This window comes from Amia ocellicauda, chromosome 1 (genome assembly GCF_036373705.1).
Source record: "Amia ocellicauda isolate fAmiCal2 chromosome 1, fAmiCal2.hap1, whole genome shotgun sequence".
Taxonomy (NCBI): domain Eukaryota; kingdom Metazoa; phylum Chordata; class Actinopteri; order Amiiformes; family Amiidae; genus Amia; species Amia ocellicauda.
Genome location: NC_089850.1, coordinates 37,371,105 through 37,378,018, shown reverse-complemented (window position 1 = coordinate 37,378,018; position 6,914 = coordinate 37,371,105).

The window sequence follows — 6,914 nt, the reverse complement described above, 5'->3', positions numbered from 1 at the left end:
GAGCAGAGCTGTTGCACTTAACACATAGGGTGAAAGCATCTCAAGGGCCTCGTATGTCTTTCATATGATCATCTAGGATCAAAGTTGAGCTGAGCAGGACAGAGATTTGGTTACATGGTGAAAATTTTGCTGCTGCAGGCCCTGACAAAGTACAAATTACGTACAATATGCTGTATAGCTCTGTCTGTATCCGTCAACAAGCAATAACAATAAATAGAGATGTAAATACATTTAAAATGCTATTTTTGTGCACTTATTTATACAAATATTACTGTCTATTTTGTTAAATTATTATGTATTATAAATTTGCTTTACATTGTTATGTTTTGGTTTTAATAATCAAAATAAAAGGTGGAATAAAATGAAAATGAAAATTCTGTCCTTCTATTAGTACTGCTTTATACTCCCTCAGCACAAATATGGATGAATCAAGCTTCCAGTGTACAAAAATAAATAAATAAGTGAAGCGTATGCTCAAATGATCTATACATTTAGCTCTATAAGCCAGAATGTTTAGAAGCCAAAGGACATAAAGGAGAAGAACCCCTTTGCTAGCAATAAAACATGTCTTTATTATACCCCAGAGGCATTTTATTTAAACAAATATCTTGTTTATAATGGCTTAAATGCCTGGGTAATTGGTTCACGATTCTGTTGGGTCCAGAGTTCTCTTTGAGGAAGTCCTTTCTTCTTGATCTATCCTTTGACCTCCTTCCACTTTATCTAACGCAGCTCAACTTGCGAGTGTTAATTGTGGGGGCAAAGAAGCAGTTACTTCCTACAGCAAAGCAGGGAAAGGAGAGCTTGGGCTGCATGACACAGGGGATTGTGGCTCTGCATTTCCTCAGGTTTCGGTTTACCAGGCCTAAGCTCCTTAAAGCCAGGGATCGCAGCACATCTGAGTGCTCAGTTTACAGCTGACTGGGGAGACTGCACACACTGAAGGGTTGAGGAATGAGGCATATACAGATAAAACGCTGACAAATTAACTCTCCCAAGTTGTTGGTTCGTACAAGGATGCTGATTTTATTAGTTTATAATGTGAACTGGCCCTCCTAAAATCTCTCTTGTGCGCGCTGTGTCTCTCAGAGGACATTCTGGTCTGTCAACTTATTTTCTATATTTCTGAATATTCTATCTTACTATTCCCCATTCTCTTTAAATATACATACATATATATATATATATATATATATATATATATAATTGTTTCAAAACAATTTTAATATGATATAGTTTATAGAACAAATGTTTTGGAAAACATGATTTGGTGCAATATGTCTCCTTGTAGAATATACATATTTTCAAAATATTTGTATTATGTATTATTATTATTATTATTATTATTATTATTATTATTATTATTATTATTATTATTATTATTATTATTTTTATTTTTTTAATGTATTTTTTTTTTTTTATGTATTTTTTTATTTCTTTCTTGGCAGACACTCTTATCCAGGGCGACTTACAATACAATACAATACAAAGTGCAATAATACAGTTAAGTACAAGGCATCAAACATTACAAATTCAAATTTACATTAAACAAAGCAATTCAAGATATAATACATTTTACAACTTCCAATTTATACAGTTAAGTACAGTAAGTGCAGTGTATGTATGTATGTAGGCATTTATTTATTAAAATAGACTTCCAGGTTATTGTTAGAATGCTTTTCAAATATTCACTCCACACCAAACAACATTTAAACCATTTTCCTCTAAATACATCTAAAAACATATTTTAATAATAATAAATATTTCCACAATAAGTTTTTATTTTGAGTAAAACATTTTTTGTTTGATACAGCAAAGATAACAAAATTGATGGTTATGGCAAAAGGCAAACAATATTATATGTATACGCACACTGCTACACAAATGGGTTTCCAAAAAAATCAAAGGAAAAAACAAAGACTAAAATAATACCACAGCCATTGTACTTTATATATCTCCAAACAAAGTAGAGCGATCTGAAATGATCAAGTACACAGCATTCTCCTGTGTTTGACAGCAGGGATTCTTTGATCTCGCCAGAGTGTGCAAGCAAAAGCTGGTGCTGCTCGCTAAACCATTCATGAACGGCATCTCTGTCTCTTTAGGTAATTACCGTGGAAGAGCACACAATCGCCATGTCATTCTTTCCCCACTGTGCTTTTTATTTCCGACAACATTCACAGTAATTAAATCATTACACACCACATAAAGCCCTTTTGCGGTGCTCTGTGGACAGAAGAGACCAGTAAGCGAGCTGTCAGCTGTCAGGATTGTGTGAGCACAGCCATATATCCCTCTACCTCATCATTCGGTGTTTGTCTGATGCACGATGAGGCCGTAAACACTTTCCTCAATTCCTAATCAAGGCTTGCTCCTAATTTACGGTTTCTATAGTGCCTATTTCTTCAATGGGGCTAATGGTTACTCTGTTTAAACTCTCATGGTCAAAAGCCAGGCCCTGCTAAATGTCTGGAGAATGAGCAATAGACTCAAGCTGAGATAAAACTTAGACCCTCAAACTAGCACCCCACCAGGAAAGTTTTAAACACAGTAGATTTGCTTGAAATGCAGGTAATTTCCATTCCCACTTTGAGCTTTATTTTTCCTTTTCTATTGTGAACAGCTATGGTCTATAATCTGCTAAACATGGCTTTATACATAGTAAAGTTAGTTGATACACAGGATTTTTTTAGCAAAATCATATAACACTGCACCACAACAAGCAGAAAATAAGCCCAACAATCACCGAAGATACTTGTTTCAAGTGTCCTCAAAGTTGGCATCTTAACTGTAATGATTTATTTTTAACCACACCCCCTTAGCCCATTATTCACACACCCTGCGAACACAAAGATGCTACTGTATCACAGCACTTTTAACTAGCCAAATTATGCTCAGGAAGGTAGAAAGTGAAAGCGTATGGCTCTGCGAGCGAAAGTCAGGACACAGACAATCTTCCACTCAATCACTGGCCTCTACTTGGAGATTTTATTTTGCCAACATGTGCAGTAGTTTATTGATGGAAATGGGCGTCTATACACTGTTCACTTGAAAATTGAACTAGGACTAGTTTTAAAACAAGTAAAGCCACAGAATGCATAAACTATCGTGCTGCAGCCCTAAGGTCATTTTCTGATTCGCTTGTGTCCTTTTAAAAAATTGTATGAGTAATTGAATATAGAGAGGACTACCATTTTTTTCTGTCATTGGTAAAAGGAAACAACTGAGTTTACATTTGCCTTGTATATTTTGCATCTGATATACAGGGGTGACTATATGAAACCACACAGCTGCAGTTAAACACTGGACTATCTGCTCACTGATCGCAGCATAAATATTTTCAAAATATTCCATTAGACAGTTCGGTATCTGAAAGTGTGGGTGGCACAGACAGAATGCTATTTTAAAGACGTCTTCACATGATATAGGCCGAACAAATCCATTTAGGATTGGACCACAAGCCAAATTCCTATCCTAATTCTATTCAATAATAAAAAAATAAATAAATGCATCATATAAAGTAATGTATAAGTGTGTATATATTTCTTATATACAGAAAGAGCATCAATCAGGAGACAGGAATTTTGGCAGATTAAAATTAAAATAAAATTGTCAAGTTTATGATTATTTGGATTATTGTTAATTAACTAACCAATTTTCTCATTAACAGCACATTTATAATAGAATTTAAGTAATTTTCATCTTCAGTTTTGAGTTTATGAAACCTATCCTAATTAATTCAATATATGTATTACCCTATTTAGCCTGACTTTAGTTTAGCACAAATTGTTCTAGTACCTCTCTTTTGCAAAGCGAGCCATACCTGTATTTAGACCTTATTCAGTATACAATTTGTAATGAAAACATAAATAAAATGAAAAATAAAAATAAAGTGTTTGTGCAGTGTTAGTATTGAGGTATAGTATTCATGCAATATTGTAGCAAATCTACAGGTTTAATTCATGTTCCCCACAATGTCTCATGCGTTCACTTAAAAGTAGCTGATGACTAACTTAGAAAGGGATGTAAGGCATTTTTTACAATAAATTAGTTAAAGGATTTAAAATTGCATTACACTATTTGATATTCTACAAACTTAAAATCATTTGCTGCTTTAAAAAAACAACTTTAATCAGGTCCTTAAAGCAGTTACATTTGGTTATTCTTTCTATTTCTGTCACTTTTATCTTCTTTATGCATAATTAATGCAATTAATTACCTTGTCAGATAAATTAAAAAAGAACAGAAGTGTCTGAAAATAACTGTACCATCACATGGGTCAAATTAATATTCTCAATCCAAAGGAGAATTTAAAAAAAGAGAAGAAATTTTGATGGTGTACAGCACAACAGCAGAACGGAAATGCGTCGAAGCTGAAAGTCATTAGTTAAATACTCTGGAATGCTATCAGCATAATTTTCAAAAGCGGTAAAACAAGAGCACAATTACCAAATACATTTAAAGCACAGCTGAGAGGGAAAAGGGGGGCTGAAGCTATTTTTGTTTCAAGCAGTTTAGCTTCAGATTTGTCCATTATTAGTCAGTAATGAGAAACGTAATAGAGACTTTAGGATAAGGATCTTGCTTTTTAATCGATTACATGCCTTCAAAAGAGTGCAGGAATGTCATAATTATATATGAGTTATTACTGGACACAAAATGGTTTGTTCACACAGGTGTTTGTGACTGTGGCAGAAACAGAAAATCCTTCACATCTGTAGGTCTGTTTTGGCCAGCGTCAGGAATTTTCACACCATAAAGTTTTTAATATATAACATTAAATATTTGAAATCATAGAACAAATCAAATTGATAATAGTGAAGAAACCACCCTAAACAGCATAGGACTACATCTTTTTAATAGAACTAAAAACATAAAATTACATCTGCCTTAACCAAGCAGCCAGACAAGAGGACAGCCAACAAGTAAGTCTCTTTTACCTTGAACATCTATACCACCTCGATGCCTGGTTTCATGATGTCTTAAAGTGTGGACTATGGTGGGTCTGGTCAGTAATTTGGGGTAATTTTTCAGTTTTGATGATATGTAGTCTAATGCAGCAGCACTGCCTTGGTTTTAAAAGTGGCATACACAAATGCACAACAACAACAATAATAAGGCACCTTTATACAAAGAATTACACCAAAATAAAATAAACGGTAACTTTAAAAATGTTCTGCCCATTTGTATAATAAAATACCGATGCTTCAATTAATTTGGATTTGAAAGGCTTCAAGGCTAAATTTGGACTCAGTGGAACAGAAGCCTTACTTTTTCCCCCTTCTTTTTTAATTCAGTTACTGACCTGTGCTTGTTAAAGCTTTCTAGTCTGCCATAAAATTGTTATATCAAAACCCGATGAAACCTAAAATGGAAAAAGCATGAAAGCATATTTTTATATTTCTTTTACAGGTGGCCAAGTCTTGGTCTCTTTGGAGTTGAGTATTTGCAGACAGCTGATTCGAAAAAGGAATCCCTAGAACAGCATTATCCTGTCTCTTACTCCTGTTTAATCTCAGGGAATTTATCTTACTGAAACTACCTTTGCTGCTGGGAAACAAACGGTAAACACTTGATGCTAACAGATTTAATTTTCTCTTTCAACATCAAAACATAATAAAAAGTTCAGGAGTTCTCACATCATTAGAAGTAGTGGGCTAATGCAATTGCGTGCAAAGACATCTGCTAGTGCACACCAGGCCGAGGGATCCAGACATGCTTTGAGAAATTATTTTTGTGACTGGAATAGGTTTCTTCTTGAGTAAAAAAACTGTTAACCATTAGGCTTATGTTATATTTCTGTCTCAGTCTGGAATATTAATTTAAATTCATTTTGATATTGTAATCATACTAATGCAACCATTGTGGCCATAAAGCTTCAGTACTGATCTTATTTAAAAATACACTCAGTGTAATAGTATTGTTATATAGATTGGCCGTATTTGTCATATAAATTATCACACCATACAATTGAATCAATTATTTTTGGTGACACTTTACTGGTGTTTATCAGAGTTTATACATGTTCAACTCAATTCAATCAACTGGAATATTTAGATATCTCTAGGCTGAATCACTGTTGTAATGCAATTAAAAATATGTATTATTATAAAATGTACCACAGAAGAACATTGTTACAAATACCTATCAAATCTACAAATAAATGTATGTATGTATGTATGTATGTATGTATGTATGTATGTATGTATGTATATATATATATATATATATATATATATATATATATACTACATTCATTAACCTCTTATTTGTTTTAAAATATGTAGTAAATTATATGTAGTAAATAGTAAATTAGAGGTTAATGAATCCAAATATTTACCATTGCTTACAGGTTAACATCGTATTTAATGTTGGATTGTCGTTTTAAGATCAGACTTGCGCCATGCTGGATGTTCCTGTTTGAATTTTTGCCAGGAATAATGAAAAGCACTGGAGGGTTCAGAATGGAAGAAAGTAAGTACAGGAAGTTAAACAAATGGGAGCTACTGAAGAGAAAATGGAAATGCCATCAGAGAATCTGTGTGTATTTTGAAAGGCTCTAAAGTATAAGCATTTATTACTGAACTGTTTGAGTTTGACAGCGTACACATTTGTAAAATATATATATTTTTCAAATTATTGGTAAATAATATGTATAATATAAAATTAATTCAGTTTTGCAATGGAGGCTTGTGTTTATGTCACTAATATTACATATTTTCTAACATTTTGTTCAGTGTGCTGTGAATAATCAGTACCAGTAGATTGAGCGCTGTGCTGAAATACAGATTCATGTTGCTGCTTGTTCAGTTTTGATAACACAACTAATTTAATTCTGTTGTTTAGCCTGTTTATTTGTCCTTGCTTAGCAATAATGCTTAGAAAACTCTGATAAGCACTGGGCATTTGCATTA